Consider the following 17,500-nt stretch of genomic DNA (forward strand, 5'->3'; position numbering starts at 1 on the left):
ATGGAAAGCATATAAATCTATAGGGGAAGGAAAGAGGGGTAGGGGTCGTCCTCGAAAGGGTTGGAAAGAGGGGGTAAAGGAGGTTTTGTGGGTGAGGGGCTTGGACTTCCAGCAAGCGTGCAAGAGCGTGTTAGATAGGAGAGAATGGAGACGAATGATACTTGGGACCTGACGATCTGTTGGAGTGTGAGCAGGGTAATATTTAGTGAAGGGATTCAGGGAAACCGGTTATTTTCATATAGTCGGACTTGAGAACTGGAAATGAGAAGTACATTGCCTGCACTTTAAAGGAGGGGTTTGGGATATTGGCAGTTTGGAGGGATATGTTGTGTATCTCTATACGTATATGCTTCTAAACTGTTGTATTCTGAGCACCTCTGCAAAAGCAGTGATAATGTGTGAGTGTGGTGAAAGTGTTGAATGATGATGAAAGTATTTTCTTTTTGGGGATTTTCTTTCTTTTTTTTGGGTCACACTGCCTCGGTGGGAGACGACCGACTTGTTGAAAAAAAAAAAAAAAAAAAAAAAATATATATGTATATATATATATATATATATATATATATATATATATATATATATATATATATATATATATATGTATATATATACATATATATATATATATATATAATATATATATATATAAATATAAATATATATAAAATATATATAAATATATATATAATATATATATATAAATATAAATATAATATATATAAATATATATATAATATATATATATATAAATATATATATATATATATATATATATATATATAATATATATATAAATATAAATATATATAAATATATATATAAATATATATATATATATATATATATATATATATATATATATATATATATATATATATATATATATATATATATATATATATATGTATGTCGTGCAGTTGTCGCACACTGCTTTATCTTGGTCAACAACCACATTTGCCAAGAAAAAAAATAATCCCGTAACTATTTTTCTTTTCAAATTACGACTGTCCTCTAATTATCCCTATAGTAAGTACAATAGAATTTATATATCTTTTCTTTCACGTAGTTTTAGTGGGTTTGGGTTTGAGAAGGACTAGCCTAGTATGGGCCAACAGGCATGATGCAGTGTTCATCCTTTCTCAAGTTCTTATGTTATCTGAAGTTATCCTGTCTCGTCTCTTCCAATAGCAGTCAGCGCCGTCATCTTAAAGTGTGTTTCAGACTTTCATTAACCTTTGGAACGCTGGTAGTTCCGAAGCGTTTCTCTGGACCTTTGTACTCGTCACGTAATGGACAGTGAGATGATGCTGATGATTCATCATCCTCCACTCTTCCCTCTGCCGTGACTCCAGTTGTTGTCATTCATTGGTGAGCACCCGCGAGGGGTTCCTCACTTGAACCGTCAGGGTAAACGCACGCTAATGATCGATCCTTCACTGGAACAACGTATCACTGTACGCTGAAGCTTCACGGAAATAGATGGTATATAAAATACCGACACGATGGAAAAATAAACACAAATGCAATACAAAGATGGACAGATACCCAAGTCAGTGCCCGACCAGCTGGTTAAGTGTGGGCATCACTATTATTATTATTATTATTATGATTATTATTATTATTATTATTATTATTATTATTATTATTATTGCTGCATATGCCAATATTGGCTTAATATAAGTTTTAATTGGGTGCTGTAATATGTCTCCATCGGTATATTTTGAAGTTGTTTTATTATTCTCTTGCGCAACATATGTGGTTCTTACAATTTCGTTTGTTTGATCTTCCGGTGACAATTTTTTGTTTAAAAATAAATAAATAAGTTTATTTAGGCACAGGTACACATTAAGTGCAATTATCATACATAGTGTAAATTGCCTACGATAATCCAAAATTCAGACAAGCGACTTATTTCCTAGATCTTTCTCTCTGTCTCTGTCTGTCTGTCTGTCTGTCTGTCTGTCTCTCTCTCTCTCTCTCTCTCTCTCTCTCTCTCAATATTTTCTCACAGTCTATATTCTTCACGTGATCTGATTTCACTGACTCCTATCTCGATTACATGACTTTTATCTTCAATAAATTCCACTAATCATTAATCATTCATTTCCTTATTTTCTCCAGGTCATTCTGTAGAGAATTAGTCATTTTCAGTATTTACGTTGTCTCAGATTTTTTTTTCATTATCTGCAGACATTTTCATATAGATTTTATTTACTTTTATTTAGGTATTTATGCAAATTACAAACATTCTTGGGCCAGTACAGATCCTTGTGGCATCCCACCTGGCATATCTACCCACCACGACGGTTTTCCATCTGTTACTATTCGCGTTTTCCTCTGATGCTCAAGGAAGTCGGTGGGAAAATTTTAAAAAAGGTGGGGAAGGAAAATTTTGATGAGAATGGAGAGAAAACATGGGGGGGGGGAAGTTCTACGAGAGAAGGGAAATTCGATGATAAGAGAAGGGAAATTAGAAGAGAAGGGAAATTCGTAGTAGGGACATTCGAAGATAGAAGGGGAAATTCAATGATAAAAAGAAAATTCAACGATAGGAGAAAGGAAATTTGAGGGAAAAGCAGGGAAAATTTGGGGAGATTGGAGAAGAAATTCGGTGAGAGGCTAGGGAAAAACTGATGAGAAAGCAGAAATAATTTGTGGAGATACTAGAAGAAGAAATACGGGGAGAGAGGAAATTTGAAGAGTAGGTTAGGAAGTTGATAACTGGAGGAGACAGTGACTGGCACTACCTGTCACTGTCAGGCACTCACTCTAGCTCGCTAACTGTTGAAATCACGATCGGAGTTCTTCCTAGCCGTTGTCTGCACCTACTGTTGTTTTAACGGTAATACGGCTTATGTAATATTTATGTATATTAATTCATTTACCTGGATGACTGGACACACACACACACACACACACACACACACACACACACACACACACACACACAAACACACACACACACACACACACACATACACATACACAGCGATCAGTAGCGATCAGTGAAGAGGCGGGGCCAGGAACTCGGACTCGACCCCCGCAACCTCAACTAGGTGAGTACAACTAGGTGAGTACACACACACACACACACACACACACACACACACACACACACACACACACACACACACACACACACAATAGCTCGCTTTCTTGTACACATTCTCATGAACGCAGTCATTACACTGTTAGACTAATTACAAACAGTTCTGGTATAATGTGTGTGTGTTTGCGTGCGTGCGTGTGTGTGTGTGTGTGTGTGTGTGTGTGTGTGTGTGTGTGTGTGTGTGTGTGTGTGTGTGTGTGTGTGTGTGTGAATGAGAACCCGCATGTAAACCTAATGTCAAAACTAAAAAAAAAAATAATGTTTGTACCTGAACAATAACACACCTGAACAATAACACACCTGAACAATAACACACCTGAATAATAACACACCTGAACAATAACACACCTGAACAATAACACACCTGAACAATAACACACCTGAACAATAACACAAAATCGCGAAAACAGTTTAAAGAGCAGGTACAACAGTGCCTGCCAGGCTCAGAGGGACTGACAGGCGGGGCCAGGAGTCAAGACTCAACCCCCTGGAACCACTCAGGTGAGTACATACAGGTGTGTACATACAGGTGAATACATGCAGGTGAATACATACAGATGTGTGCATACAGGTGTGTACATACAGGTGAATACATGCAGGTGAATACATACAGATGTGTGCATACAGGTGAGTACATACGGCTGAGTACATATAGGTGTGTAATTACAGTTCAGTACATACAGGTGTACATGCAGGTGGTACATACAGCTGCGTACATACAGGTGAGTACCTGTTTTCCTTAATTTTGATCAAGTGTTGATCCAGACTGTCTAATGCACTAGGTTCAGTACGTCTGTGATTGCTTATGTACGTTTGTGATTGTTAATGTACGTATGTGATTGTTTATGTAGTCTGTGATTGTTTATGTACGTATGTGATTGTTTATATACGTCTGTGATGGTTCAGTACGTCTGTGATTGTTGATGTACGTCTATGATTGTTCAGTACGTCTGTGATTGTTCAGTACGTCTGTGATTGTTCAGTACGTCTGTGATTGTTCAGTACGTCTGTGATTATTTATGCCCGTCTGTGACTGTCTAAGTACTTCTGTGAGAGTTCAGTACGTTTGTGATTATGTACGTCTGTGATGGTTCAGTACGTCTGTGATGGTCAGTACGTCTGTGATTATGTACGTATGTGATTGTTTATGTACGTTTGTGATTTTTCAGTACATCCGTGATTGTTAATGTACGTTTATGGCTTCAGTACGTTCGTGATTGTTAATGTACGTTTTTGACTGTTCAGTACGGCGGTGTTTGTTCACATACATCTATGACTGTTTAAGTACCTTGTGATTATGTACGTCTGTGAATGTTTATGTACGTTCGTATCCAACGCTGTATGACCCTTATTATTATTATTAAAGATTCACCGGTATTCTCCTGGCCCGGGCCTTGTCCAAGTGGTGGCCCGGCCTTGGCTCCCTCTTTAGGGAGTGTCTGAGACCTAAGTCTCCCATGGGAGGAGGCACAAGTACTTTCTCATCTTCGGGACCAACTGTCCCCAGGCCAAGCCACAAGCTAGGCCTCTCTGGATTGCCATCCCCGCCCCAAGGGAGCTAATGGGAATGACAGTCTTGTGAGCTACAAGCTCGGGCTCAGGCACCTACCCTACCCTAGAAGGGTTAGGCATGGTATCGATGCTGTATGACCCTAGTAGGTTTAGCGCCTCTTTTTGATTATAATAATAATATGTACGTCTGAATTTGTTTATGTAAATGTATAATTCTTTATAAAAGCCTATAATTATTTATGCACATGTATAATTGCTTATATAAGTCTGTAATTTCTTGTAAAATTCAATAATTACTTATACAAGTCTATAATTGCTTATGCAAGTCTATAATTGTTTGTGCAAGTCTATAATTCTCTATATAAGTCTACAACTATTAATACAAGTCTGTAATTGTTTATACAAGTTAAAAATAGTTTCAAGCAAGTCTATAATTGCTTATGAAAGTCTATAATTGCTTATGCAATTCTTTAATCACCTGATATTATATCTGTATAATCCTTGATAATCGTCTTAACAGAGAATTCTATTATACAGATGTGCTTAAATAATAGATAATTTGTCGATAATTTACTAATAGGACATAATGTGTATGTGTATGTGTGTGTATGTGTATGTGTGTGTATGTGTGTGTGTGTGTGTGTGTGTGTGTGTGTGTGTGTGTGTGTGTGTGTGTGTGTGTGTGTTACAGATTTACAGATATAACTGTTTTAACTGACAACACTGTAAAAAAATATTTTGGGACCAAACCTAATTTAGTAACCTCACCTAACCTAAGATGGAAACCTCACCTAACCTAACATGGAAACCTCACCTAACCAAACTTGGAAACCTCACCTAACCTAACATGTAAACCTCACCTAACCAAACTTGGAAACCTCACCTAACCTAACATGGAAACCTCACCTAACCTAACATGGAAACCTCATCTAACCAAACTTGGAAACCTCACCTAACCTAACATGGAAACCTCACCTAACCAAACTTGGAAACCTCACCTAACCTAACATGGAAACCTCACCTAACCAAACTTGGAAACCTCACCTAACCTAACATGGAAACCTCACCTAACCAAACTTGGAAACCTAACCTAACATGGAAACCTCACCTAACCAAACTTGGAAACCTCACCTAACCTAACATGGAAACCTCACCTAACCAAACTTGGAAACCTCACCTAACCAAACCTGGAAACCTCACCTAACATAACATGGAAACCTCACCTAACATAACTTGGAAACCTCACCTAACCTAACATGGAAACCTCACCTAACCACACTTGGAAACCTCACCTAACCACACTTGGAAACCTCACCTAACCAAACTTGGAAACCTCACCTAACCAAACTTGGAAACCTCACCTAACCAAACTTGGAAACCTCACCTAACCAAACTTGGAAACCTCACCTAACCAAACTTGGAAACCTCACCTAACCTAACTTGGAAACCCCACCTAACCAAACTTGGAAACCTCACCTAACCTAACTTGGAAACCTCACCTAATCTAACATGGAAACCTCACCTAACCAAACTTGTAAACCTCACCTAACCAAACTTGGAAACCTCACCTAACCTAACTTGGAAACCTCACCTAACCTAACTTGGAAACCTCACCTAACGTCACTTAGAAACCTTATCTAACCTGACTTACCCTAACGTATTTTTTTAGCTAAATTCTGCTATAAGTTACTTAAAATTTATTTAATAGTTAAAAATCAATTATATATATTTTTTCGTAATGTTTAGATTGATTTTCGCAGATTTATTGGCAAAAACAATTTTTTACTCTGCTTATTCGGCACTAAACACTCGCTGGTTTGGCTTGTTCGGTACGACATACATGTACATATATGTGTTCATACGCTCACGCACGGGGACACACACACACACACACACACACACACACACACACACACACACACACACACACACACACACACACACACACACACACACACACACACACATTAATGATACGATTCTGTAACTTCACAGTATCCTTATTATTGCCACGAAGACGAACGGTAGCAGCAGTCAGTTGAGCATAACATCTAAGTCCACATATCCAGCCACAGGGCAACAGTCTACACCACCAGTCCCTCCACAGGTGGTTACCACTCACACCACCGAGTCCAATACTCCTGTGTATACGGAGTACAGGATACAAAGGTTAACAGTCGCGGTACAGGATAATGCAGTCAGTACAGGATTTAAACACGAGCTACCATGGCGATTAAATGGCACACCGAGTTAATGAAGTGGTATACAATGTCAGTCAGAGGAGTACACATACACACGAGGGTCGCACCGAGCCCACACCACCACTGTTAAAATGTGAGGGACACTGAAGGAGGCAGCTCACAGCGCGCGAGTGAGACTGTCGACACACTGAGCTGGGGATGGCTAGCTGACTGGTAGAAAGCTGGTTGTTGGTGCACCCCAGGCTTCCCTGGGATCCACTACTCCATCACCACCACAACTTCCTCCTCCATCATCACCACCTCCATTCCTCCATCACCAGCATAAAAATAATAAAGCGAGTAGATTACTGGGAACGTATCAGTGTCCTAAATAGGTACTCGCTGGAACGGAGAGAGAAATACATGATAATTTATGTTGAAGGTACTCGAGGTCCTGGTCCCAAACCTGCACACTGCCATAACAACATACTGGAGTGAGAGATAAGTATGCACAGGTACACATGAGTACAATTATACATAGCAACATGTGTAAATTACTTAAGATAACTGAAAAAATTAAAAGTGACTTATTTGTATTGAGGTCTTGTAAAATAAAGCCAGTGAAAAGCAGGGGCGTCGTGGGCACAATAAGCAAACACTGTACATTAACATCCGTGGTCCCACACTTTTTAACATTTTACGAGATATCAGAAATACTGTCGGAGCTGCTGGAATAAGTGTAGAAGTCTTCTAGAGGGAACTGGACAAGTACCTCCGCCAAGTGCCAGATCAACCAAGGCCAGCGAGTCAGCAGCAGTAACAACCTGGTTGTTCAGGAAAACACCAGATAAGCTTGGCCCAGGGCCGGGCTGCAGGAGTAGGAAAACTCTCGAAAGCCATCAAGGGTATATCAAAAGCATATACCAGCATTTCCTCCTCCACCACCACAACTTGCTCCTACATTACCACCACCACCACAACTTGCTCCTCCATTACCACCACTTCTCCCTCACCACCACCACTACAACACTCGTCTCACACTCCACTACTCTTATACATCCTCACTCCTATCAACACATACAGCAGTAATATATATCATCCCCCTTACTTGTCTACATCATCTAATATAATACAGTATTAGTTAATGGTCCCTATATTTTTCCCATTAACCTCACTTTCTCTCATGTTCACCTCTATCTCCCGTTAATTTCTCATTCTCTCACATTAGCTTCTATTTCTCTTCTGTTAACCTCTATCTCCCTCCCGTTAACCTTTATTTCTCTCCTATTTTTCCCCGCTTGTTTTAACCCTCCAAACCCTGCAGTCTTAACATACAAGAATCAGAGTTATTAGTAACAACACAAAAGTCTGACCTCCTGTTCAATGACATTGAAACAGTAGAGCTGGTACTCGCTGTCAGCCATTGTACTGGACAGTAGACTACACTCTTGTCCACTCGTTATGGAATGTGACATCAGGAATGATGCAGACAAATGGCTCAGAGCACTGACAAGTTGATTTTATCATCAGAAGAGATGGAGAAACATTTTTTGTGTTCTCGTAAAAATGATGGACTGTCGCATCAACAGTTGAACATCCCCTCCCTGCCATTACTTCTCCCCCTGCCTCGTTCAACTAACCTTCCCTGCCATTACTTCTCCCCCTGCCTCGTTCAACTAACCTTCCCTGCCATTACTTCTCCCCCTGCCTCGTTCAACTAACCTTCCCTGCCATTACTTCTCCCCCTGCCTCGTTCAACTAACCTTCCCTGCCATTACTTCTCCCCCTGCCTCGTTCAACTAACCTTCCCTGCCATTACTTCTCCCCCTGCCTCGTTCAACGACCCCTCCCTGCCATTACTTCTCCCCCTGCCTCGTTCAACTAACCTTCCCTGCCATTACTTCTCCCCCTGCCTCGTTCAACTACCCCTCCCTGCCATTACTTCTCCCCCTGCCTCGTTCAACTAACCTTGCCTGCCATTACTTCTCCCCCTGCCTCGTTCAACGACCCCTCCCTGTCATTACTTCTCCCCCTGCCTCGTTCAACTAACCTTCCCTGCCATTACTTCTCCCCCTGCCTTGTTCAACGACCCCTCCCTGCCATTACTTCTCCCCCTGCCTCGTTCAACTAACCTTCCCTGCCATTACTTCTCCCCCTGCCTCGTTCAACGACCCCTCCCTGCCATTACTTCTCCCCGTGCCTCGTTCAACTAACATTCCCTGCCATTACTTCTCCCCCTCCCTGCCATTACTTCTCCCCCTGCCTCGTTCAACTAACCTTCCCTGCCATTACTTCTCCCCTGCCTCGTTCAACGACCCCTCCCTGCCATTACTTCTCCCCCTGCCTCGTTCAACTACCCCTCCCTGCCATTACTTCTCCCCTGCCTCGTTCAACGACCCCTCCCTGCCATTAATTCTCCCCTGCCTCGTTCAACCACCCCTCCCTGCCATTACTTCCCACCTGCCTCGTCTCTTCCGGTTACCCCGTTCTCTCATCTTTCTCCTTCCTCCCTCATCTACTTTATCCCTCTCCTTCCCTCCAACTCCCTCTCCCTCTCCATTCCCTAATTCCCCATCCCCACTTCCCGGCGAGCAGTATACATTTTTAACTGTTTTTTTTTTTTTTTACCAAAACTGGATACAGCAGGAAGGCAGCAGCACTCAGCCCATATATCCAACTTTATTGAAAGGACGCGTAGTAAACCACACGAGGTTAATAACCGTCGCGTTTAGTATATACCTCGGTATGATCGGTATACTTATAGTATCCCTCAGCCTCGCTGATTATACTAATTACAGCTATAAATTAACAGAGCTGCCCTAAGTAAAGATCATGTGAGAATTTGAACACCAGTTGCCTGGTTAAGTGCGTCGCGGGGGTGTTGAACACCCTCCACCACGTAGGCGAAACGTTGCCACAATAAACTGTTACATTAGCTGCATCTGTGTCCAGTTACCTAACATTCCGTCGGTAACTCTACCATCTTCAGTAAAGAGTCTTTCTCAGGGGGAAAAGAATTTGTTCCTCAGTCATGGAAGATGGCAGCCATGGCGGATGGCAGCCATGGCGGATGGCAGCCATGGCGGATAGCAGCCATGGAAGATGACAGATAACCCTTGCTAACTTCTTGAATATTCAGAGGACGAGGTAGTAAGTGCCACAGTCACTGGAAATGTTCAAATATTACCATGAACACATTACTGAGGACGATACAGGTTAGGTTAGGTAAGGTTCGTCAGGAAACAGGACAAATGTTTCCTTACGCGGGTCTTAGTCAGATGATGACCCGCCTTTGGAGCTTTTGGTCATCTGACCGAGGCCTTCCGCTGGCTTACCGGTCCACCCCTTTAAAAATTATGGTCATTTATAACCATTATTATATGAGGACGATACACCAGTCTTCTTGTAGCTGCTAACTGGTGTATTATAAACAGGTAATTACCAGTAGATAACTAACGAGCTTTACTTTCTGTTTGCTTGTTAAGGGAAAAAGGAACAAACACAGCACAATGCGATCCATTTTTCTCGACAACGTTTCGCCCACACAGTGGGTATTATCAAAGTCATAAATAGATCAGATATGTTTATGACCTGATAAAGGCCACTGGTGTGGGCGAAACAGTGTCAATAAAGAATCTCACTATACTGCGTTTCTGCCTCTTTAAATAGTGCGGGTATTTTGTACCATTTCTCTCCTCGTTTCTCAATATTTGTCATTTCTCTGTTTTGCCCCTTACAATTTAGGCCTAATCTAAGGCTGAGCATCACGGGCAATGCAGTCATCATCAACAGATAGTGGTCATACCGCTGTCACAGTCCGCCCTCAAACCCATCGACTCTTCAACGAAAAAAAAAAAAAATCCTTATACAAATCCAAATACGTCAAAAAAAATCAATAAACAAAAATCTTCATAAAATACAAATACGTCAAAATATGGATGTTCAGGGTTCCTCAGCACCGAAATCCGTGCTAAGTGTTACCAGATGATGACACTAGTAACGCTGCTTTATGAATAACACTATAGGTTAGTTGCTTGATCCGCCTATGGCATTATTAACATCGCCATTTTCAAAACAGATGAACATATACCATGTTCTGCACGCCTGTGGTAGTGATATGTCTGTTCGTTAAGTAATATTCACTATCCGTTAGTGGTATTTCAGTTCGTTACGTAATATTCACTGTCCGTTAGTGGTATTTCCGTCCGTTACGTGATACTCATTGTTCATTTGTAATATTTCTTGTTCGTTTCTGTTCATTAGTGATATTTCTCTTCGTTACTGACATTTACTTTTGTTCGCTAGTGATACTTCCGTTCGTTAGTGGTAATTCTGTTTGCTAGTGATATTCCTGTTCGTTGGTGATATTCCTGCTAGTTGCCAATATAACTTTAGAAGACAATAACTTCGCTCACTATAACTCTTGATCCATGATATCGATACAAGAAACTCTCAGAATACGACTCTGAAGCCAATCATCTAAAAAAGAGGGCTGCTGTAACGCTAGTTACGTCCCTGTAACACTGAGGTATCGTATCAAAAGCACATCTGTTACGCTAGCGTTACGCCTATAAGTGACTACTCGTAGCTGCGTTCCTGTTACCCCCTTTTTAACCTCTGTGCCACTGCCGTTAAGCCACTGCAACACTGAATACCTAGCAAAACAGATGCATTGACTCCCATTAGCTATTCTTGTGTTCCTGTAGCCCTGAATGATCGTATTACGAATGCATTACGTTATTTTCGAGGTGTAACGTGACAGACACAAGTTGCTGGAGAAGCTTTTATTGGGACAACGTTTGGGTCTGTGTAGAGTTTTAACAAGTCATGTTTCACTCTGTGTAGAGCTTTGGCAAGTCATGTTTCACTCTGTGTAGAGCTTTGACAAGTCATATTTCAGTCTGTGTAGAGCTTTGACAAGTCATATTTCACTCTGTGTAGAGCTTTGACAAGTCATGTTTCACTCTGTGTAGAGCTTTAACAAGTCATGCTGCACTCTGTGTAGAGCTTTAACAAGTCATACTGCACTGTGTAGAGTTTTAACAAGTCATGCTGCACTCTGTGTAGAGCTTTAACAAGTCATATTTCACTCTGTGTAGAGCTTTAACAAGTTATGTTTTACTCTATGTAGGATTCTGTCCAGTAATATTTCCCCTCCTATGCAAAGCTTTATCAAGTCATGTTATGCTGTGCAGAGCTTTATCAAGTCATGTTATGCTGTGCAAAGCTTTATCAAGTCATGTTATGCTGTGCAAAGCTTTATCAAATCGTGTCTCGCTTACTTTATGAGGTTATAATTCGCGCTTTGTGAAGCTCCATGTTTCACACTAGATATAGCTTCATTGGGATCATGTTTCGCATTACACAGAGCGGAACGTGGTCTCAGTAAATGCTTGTGAAATGGTGAGGGTGAAATTTTCTTTCTCGGGTCACCCTGCCTTGGTGGGAAACGGCCGACGTGTTAATAAAAAAATAATAAACATAATAACAATAACAATAATAATCACATGGAGGAATATGCGTGCAAAAATGAACGTTCACTAGTACAGTCACACACAGAGAAATGTACCATAAGGGATTAATGAAATTCACGAACGAATTACAAGGAAAAACCAATCAATTAAGCTTGCAAATATCAACATAATTGTTTTTATTAACAACTGTCACAAGTAAACCATAACGAAATAAAAAAAAAATCTCCATTTATCACAATTTTGTTTCTTGTAGCATCAAGAGTAGTAACACTGACCTTGATATCAGTAACAGATATACCACAAGTATATTCGTCCAGAGAGCCTTGATGGAAACAAATTATTAAACCACTAGACATTATACCAATCATTATACCACTAGATATTATACTAATCATCATACCACTAAACATGATACCACTAGACATTATACCAATCATCATAACACTAGACATTATACCAATCATTATACCACTAGACTTGCGATATCTCACTCTGAACATTTCACAGTTAAGAATTTTAAGAGCAAATAGAACTTTATATATCGTTAGATCCGTCAGCAATGTATAATGCTTGAACAATGTAAACATTATTGTCGTATACTTACAATCATTACTTGGCTACAATGCATCGTAATTCATTCACAGTTTGACCAAAACGCGTCTATAATACGATGATAATATGTCTACAATACGGCAGTGACACGTATACAAAATGTAGGTAACGCGTCCACAGGGCGTTCGTAACACGTCCATAAACCGTCCGCAATACGTGCATAACATAGCCAAAGTATGTTCATGACACGTGCAGAAACCATCCGTAACACGTACATGGTACTTCCACAACACATACATAGAACGTCCACAAACCCTCCAAAACACATGCATAGCACGTCCACAGTACGTACAAAGCACGTCCACATTCCTTCGAAACTTGTCATGAACGAGAATTACCTAGGTTAAGAGTGTGTATGTGTGTGTGTGTGTGTGTGTGTGTGTGTGTGTGTGTGTGTGTGTGTGGTGTGTATGTGTGTGTGTGTGTGTGTGTGTGTGTGTGTGTGTGTGTGTGTAATTCATTTCCGTCTATAGGAAGCAACCCACAAGTGAACTAACTCCTAGGCACTCATTTACAGCTAGGTGAACAGAGGCATCAGGTAGTACAATAGAACTGGACCCTAAGCCTCACCTAGCCCGGGAACTGAACCCGCGTTCCTTCGGTTACGCTTAAAGTTCTACCGCTGAAGAAGCCAGGGAGGAAAGCGTATCGCCAACACTACTTTAATATATAATAAAACTGATGGGAAACTGGCAAGCCGCGTCCTATGGGTAAGTTTCCTGACACCCACTGCCTCTCTTTACTCCCGAGGTTACAAGAACCTGGGTGGTAATCTATGTTGCAGGTCTCATCCTGGGAAGAAATTTCAAAATGTTAATGAGAATTGTGGTAATGACAGAGACTACATCCACGACAACAACCACAACGACAACAACGAAGACGTTATGATAGCTTGAGAATTAGTCTGCTTCTACAACAAATAGATTATCGGAGTTTGGAAACCTCCCTATCTCCACCCCTTTCTCTCCGTCTCTCTCTCTCTCTCTCACACACACACACACACATACTTGAACAGACTCTCACATCACACAAAGTTTTACACTCACACACTGACTCTCGCACAGTCTTACAAACCATGATAAAAGAGTTTCATGGAGGAACAAGAGGCGAAAGACTTGACACATTCTGTAAATACAAGAGGAGCAGTGAACGGTACCGCTGGCACACCACCAACACCTGCTGCTCCTGCTGCTGCTACTGCTACTTCTGCTGCTGTTACTGTTGTTTTTTCTGCTGCTGTATTAAACAGTTACATATGCACAGCTTGATGAACAACAACAGCAGCAGCAGCAGCAGCAGCAGCAAGGTGTAATGCATTTTGCCCATAAGTCAGGTGCAGCCCGATTCAGGACACTTCAGTTTGAATCCTACTTGGTGATCACATCGCCACTGCCTCTGTTCTTTTTCAAGGAACAGAAGTTTGGCGAATTTAGTCTCTGCTCCCAGGCCAATCCTCTCAAGTCTGAAGCTATTCTGGTTGCGGATCTCTAACCCTTTTCTTCTGGTTTGTGGTAATGACTGCTGCGGGATGATGGTTGGGCAGGATGTATCATGCTGGTCGTGCATATCCTGCTATTATTCATTAATGTGGTTAATATAATGCTGATTCGTATGTGGTCCCTTGTTTACGGAATGTATGTATCTGTTACTGGTTGTCTTCCTGTCAGCTTCTGTCACATACACATAGTAGACACCGCAGTCTAAAACAAGACATAGTAGACATAGCAGTCTAAAACCAGACTCTAGGTCCAGTATACACAGTTCACTTCACAGTTAAACAACATAACAGAACCATATGTCGAGCAGTAATTAAAACCATTCTCTCTCTCTCTCTCTCTGTTAATTTATTTCTTAAGGAATATCAGCTGCCGTGAGCCGTCATTATATTATGCCTCGCTCACTGGCTGCATAAATGCTGTGTCAATGTTTACGTCGATATGTCTTTGACTCGAAGTCACAGATCTTCCCCTCTACCTTCCTCATTCCTTTCCTGCTTTTTTTTTTTTTTTTTACACAGGGCTTGACAAGGTTAGGTTAAGGATCCCTAGCTTTATTGACAAGCTATTTACAGGTTAAGGATTCCTAACTTTATTGACAAGCTAAGGCCTGTTACCTACATCAGATCATTTGAAAGCATTTTTATTGTTATGATACATACAAGTAAGGAACAGGATGAAGTTGGAGCCATCTGTGGACCAGCATTTTCATTTGATCAACTGACTTTATCTCTTTGACATCATAATGCTGTCGAGTCATCCTGGGTATATATGATCTCTGATGAAGTGATGTTCTGGAGAAGGGTACAGCCAGAGTGAAGTTGCTGCTTTCTGCCCGTCTTGCGGTATAGAATCTTGCTTCACGCTGTCCTCGAAGTGGATCCAAGTGTGGTAGTTTGACATTGTTGGCCTTGTACATAACAGTAAAGCCACCCACATCCCTCCTGTGTTGAAAGCTCTGCTGAAATGACAGATCTATCCAGGATGGGTCCAGGCGAGAGATGAGACGTCTTGCTCTGTTCTCTACTCTGGCTGCCTTGTTTGCAAGATTTACAACGTGGTTTTTCATGGTCAGTTTGGAGTCAAATTTCATCCCAAGTATATCAACTTCTCCAGGTGCCAACACCCTCCCATTCATCCTTACTACTATACCGGAATTTTCTTTCCCCCTTTCCAAACCTTACCACCTCCTTTTCCAGTTTGCTCTTTCTCTCACTAACCATCTTATCTCCATCTCTACCTCCCACTTTCCTTTCCTTATATCGCTCTTACTCACCTTATCCCCATTTCTCTCTCTCTCTCTCTCTCTCTCTCTCTCTCTCTCTCTCTCTCTCTCTCTCTCTCTCTCTGCCTCTGTTGTATCAACACCATTCACTGCCAGGTATAACAGCAACTTACTAATAATAAGAGAGATGTTCCTTACAAGAGTTAGAAGCATTTTGATGTCTTGTCCAACATACTCTCAGGAAAAAGCACTTACACAAATGTATTATGAAAGAGGTAACGTGATCATACATCCGCCCCTTGACATGTTCTTCAAGTCGCGTGACTTGATCGCCTGAGAAAAGGATGCAGCATCTACCAGTCTGCAACGCGCGTGAGAACTTGGCATTGCAAGAGGTCACTGATACTCTTGCAAGAAGCTGCGAAACGACTGTAGTGTCACACTGGTTCCGTCAGAATTATTTCGTAGGTGTGACATCGTGAGATGTACCTATTTTCTGTTGACTGTTTAATCAGGCAATCAACTACTGCTGCTACTACTACTACCTTACATCGCTCCACTTTCTGCCTCTTGTGCCACTTTCACTACTCCCCCTACGTACTACTACTACTACTACTACTACCACCACCACAACAACAACTACTACTATTTCCACTACCAGCATTACCTCTACTACCACTATCTCCACTTCCTTCTTGCCTCCTCCTCTCTGTGTCCCGTCCCTGCCCTCCTCCCCTATGTATACTGGCTCCCTTACCTTTCTTGTGTTAGCGTGTCAAGTTAATGGTCCAAGTCCAACCGAAACGTCGTCAAAGAGTTTCTTTCTCCTATATGCGAGATATTTGTGCATCTTCAGTCATTACTTAGGCTCAGCCCGTAGGAGATACACAGTGTCTAAGGAAGCAGAAGATAATCAGGTATGAACGATGGAGAGGGTGAGTAAATTCAGCTGCTCGACTCAGAAGCTCTACCCGGGTAACGGGTAAACTAACAAGAATGTCTGAGGAAAAGCATCTGCGGTAGAGACAAAGAGACTTGTTTTGATGGAGTTCATTGTTATTATGCGAAGCTTTATATAACAAATAAATACTGCCCCCCCCCCAAAAAAAAATGCTGGGATATTTTCGTGTTAATTTACAATTGTTGATTTAAGAATTTAGTTGCCATGGTTGCTTACACGGATAGGGTCGTGCGCGCTGCCATGGTCGTGTGCGTTGCTATAGTCGTTGATGATCTCTGTCCATCGTAGACTGTGGGTCACCACACACGAGGAACGAAAATATCCAGCCCTCAACTATGATGACAGCCAATATATATATATATATATATATATATATATATATATATATATATATATATATATATATATATATATATATATATATATATATATATATATATATATATATATATATATATATATATATATATATATATATATATATATATATATATATATATATATATATATATAATACATATAGTTACAAGTTGTGAGCAATTAAGATGATCTCTAACAAGAGAGAGAATCTTCACAGAGAATGATCAGAGAAATTATGAGACTTCTCCAAATTTTCTCATGTGCTGCGAATTGAAAGAACTAATGAAGTGTGTGTGTGTGTGTGTGCGCGCGCGTGTGTACTCACCTATTTGTACTCACGTATTTGTGGTTGCAGGGATCGAGTCATAGCTCCTGGCCCCGCCTCTTCGCTGATTGCTACTTGGTCCTCTCTCTCCCTGCCCCATGAGCTTTATCATACCTCGCCTTAAAACTGTGTATGGTTCCCGCCTCCACTACGTCACTTTCTAGGCTATTCCACGGCCTGACTACTCTATGACTGAAGAAATACTTCCTAACATCCCTTTGATTCATCTGAGTCTTCAACTTCCAA

General features: G+C 40.9%; 1 protein-coding gene across 11 annotated transcripts in view; it reads right to left on the reverse strand.

Annotated features, from left to right (window-relative positions):
- f (espin protein forked) overlaps nucleotides 1-17,500 on the reverse strand; it is a 638,438-nt gene that overhangs the window by 79,724 nt on the left and 541,214 nt on the right. For 2 of the 11 annotated variants that reach the window (XM_053778214.2, XM_053778208.2), the window contains exon 1: nucleotides 6,915-7,049. The exons of the other annotated variants lie outside the window; for them this stretch is intronic. The gene's annotated coding sequence lies outside the window, so the exon portion shown is untranslated. Of the gene's footprint in view, nucleotides 1-6,914; nucleotides 7,050-17,500 lie in introns of those variants that run through there. 11 annotated transcript variants of the gene reach the window in all.

Source organism: Cherax quadricarinatus, chromosome 22, assembly GCF_038502225.1.
Source record: "Cherax quadricarinatus isolate ZL_2023a chromosome 22, ASM3850222v1, whole genome shotgun sequence".
In the NCBI taxonomy this organism is placed as follows: Eukaryota; Metazoa; Arthropoda; class Malacostraca; order Decapoda; family Parastacidae; genus Cherax; species Cherax quadricarinatus.